Consider the following 2,446-nt stretch of genomic DNA (forward strand, 5'->3'; position numbering starts at 1 on the left):
ACTTTATTATAATGAAAATTATAATAAGAAGAACTCCGATAAACCATATATTGTCATAGTCGTGTGTTTAGTAGGCACGTTGAATCAATGAAAGCAGTTCAATCTTCTGTTTATTCAGCTGCAGCGATTTCTTCTTCGGGGCATATCTGGATTTTCAGTGCGAGAGCACCCTCTGGCCTTCGGATGGAGATTTACTGCTGATCACAGAACCGTGCTTCACTGAAAGATACGGATGACAATTGCAGCTTCTGCCTAATCGTGATTTATCGCCTTTGCGATTTAATTTCGATTAATTGTGCAGCCCTACTACAAGCATATTTGTCCCCTACAAGACAAAAAATTCTGCTTGGTTGTGTATTATTCATTTGGCTGGATGTGTATTCAGCTTACATGAAAGGGCAAAAAAGAAGACTAATAATTAAGGAACTATACCCAAAGCACATGGTTGCACAGTGTTGAGTGAATGGCAGTAAAAATGTATGCCTTGCCCTTGAGACAGTGTGAAAAATCTCTTCCTCTTGCAAATTTTGAGAAAAGTTCTTTTCACTTAAGCCAGCAACTCCATAACTTTTGCCCACTAGTTCAGGTTATGCAACACGCAAACGAGACTACACTCCTCAACACTCTCTCTCTTACACAGAGAGGCATACATTCAGTTTCCAGGGGACAGGCTTGTGTGCAGCAGACCACAATAACCTTCCCTCAACCTCACGTTTGCACTAGCCAGTGCAACTATTGCCTGGAAATTTTATAGAGGAGTGTCTCTAAATGTCTGCCTCAGGCACTCAGGTAAAGGGGCAATGCTGACTGGGCTTAAAGGAAATACTCTTTACAGCATATAACATAAAGGCATTATAATTGATAAACTTCTTAGTTTTGATAGCCTTAAGGAATGCCTACAAAAGGCCCTGTGGTGGTACTATAGCACAGTGATGATATCAGATGGTGTTGAACAATTACCATAATAAGGTACTTCAAAAAACACCATAGTATTAACATGGTGCATGTCCAAAAAAAATGGTAATGCTACTGGTTCGTTAGTGAAAACTTGTGAAATGTGATCATGAACATCTCAGATCTAGCTGTGATAAAAAAATATAGGAAAACTTTATTAACACATCAAACTGTTTTTTTTTTTTTTCCCCCAATTACAAAACCATTTTTTCCTGCAAATATTTTCCTGAAATGATCACAATTTTGAATCCACATGTGACAACCAGCAGAGAGAGGACTTGGCAGACAGGAAATGCAGAGTTCCTATATGCAGGACACATACTCCACACATCTGAAAGAAAGGGGGCTGCTTTCCTATGCCCGACATTAACCCGTTCAGGAACATTGCTGACGTTACATAATAACTGCCAAAGGAATTCCAGCTCTTCTGCTCTGTCTTTAAAACGTATTAAACAAAGTAGGGCTAATATCCCCCAATTTTAACTTAACTATTTCTTTGGTTTGATACAATCTTTGTTTCTTCTTCTTCTTTAACCCTCTCTGCCACTTAAGCCTCACCAATCAAAGGATAATATTAAATACGTTTTCATGAAGAATAGAATGAAAGGCAATAGGAAACTTTGTAAAATGTGAAAGTAAACATGCATTTTGGATTATTAAGTGTTCAAGGATTAAAGTCTAAACATACTTATAAGGATGTAAAGCATTTTAATATTTTAAATCAAATGCAAAAGACACAAAGCAAACAATCCCGCTACTCAAAAGGGTACAAAACCAGTAAGCAAAGAAAGACATATAAAAAGAAAGTCTGAATCTATAAAGTAAATGAAAGCATGCTCTCGCGCAGAAGAAAATCGCTTTGAATCAGATCATTACAAGTTCAAACTACTTGAGAATGCAAATTATTTTCAAACACAACTAACCTGAACAAGGATAATTTCAACAACACCATCAGTCAGACTGACAAACTTTAGCCAGAGAACATAACAACTGCTTTGGTGGTGAAATAACACACAAGAGTGATAAAAGCGTGTGCTTACCTGCGGTCAAACTCACAGTGATAAAGAATAGCCGCTGACTTTTGGAGTCGTGGCACTTTTTGCGAGTTGGCGCAGCGCCCGCCTGTGAAACCGATACGCGACATCATGCTAACATCTGATTGGATAAACGCCTGTCAATCAACGCTCTTTAAACCAACCGCGTCACGCGTAGTATCCAAAAGCATGCGGTGGGAAGCTGAGGGCTGTGAGTATTCAGTGGGATGTAGAATGATGAAAGTATTTGAAATATAAACATAAAATATCGGATGTAATACTTTAAAAGCATTATTTTAACATTAAAGGCACAAATTTTCTAATATTACCCCTAAAAAAAGCATGGTATCATACGGAAACACATCAGTAATGCTAAGGCAGTTTGATATTTCAGTGGTTCATCCGCAATTATACGAAGCTACGAGAATACTTTTGTGCGCAAAAGAAAAAGTTCTTTT

At 37.9% G+C, this 2,446-nt stretch overlaps 1 protein-coding gene across 3 annotated transcripts in view; it reads right to left on the reverse strand.

The window, feature by feature from the left end:
* Nucleotides 1-2,069, reverse strand: part of LOC107741526 (ribosome-binding protein 1-like) — a 19,211-nt gene extending 17,142 nt beyond the window's left edge. For 2 of the 3 annotated variants that reach the window (XM_016554278.1, XM_016554276.1), the window contains exon 1: nucleotides 1,995-2,069. The gene's annotated coding sequence lies outside the window, so the exon portion shown is untranslated. Of the gene's footprint in view, nucleotides 1-1,877; nucleotides 1,960-1,994 lie in introns of those variants that run through there. The other variant, XM_016554277.1, reaches the window with a different exon arrangement.
* Between the last annotated feature and the right edge of the window lie 377 nt (nucleotides 2,070-2,446).

Source organism: Sinocyclocheilus rhinocerous, unplaced genomic scaffold (genome assembly GCF_001515625.1).
Source record: "Sinocyclocheilus rhinocerous isolate Xijiao unplaced genomic scaffold, SAMN03320098_v1.1 scaffold556, whole genome shotgun sequence".
NCBI classification, from domain to species: Eukaryota; Metazoa; Chordata; class Actinopteri; order Cypriniformes; family Cyprinidae; genus Sinocyclocheilus; species Sinocyclocheilus rhinocerous.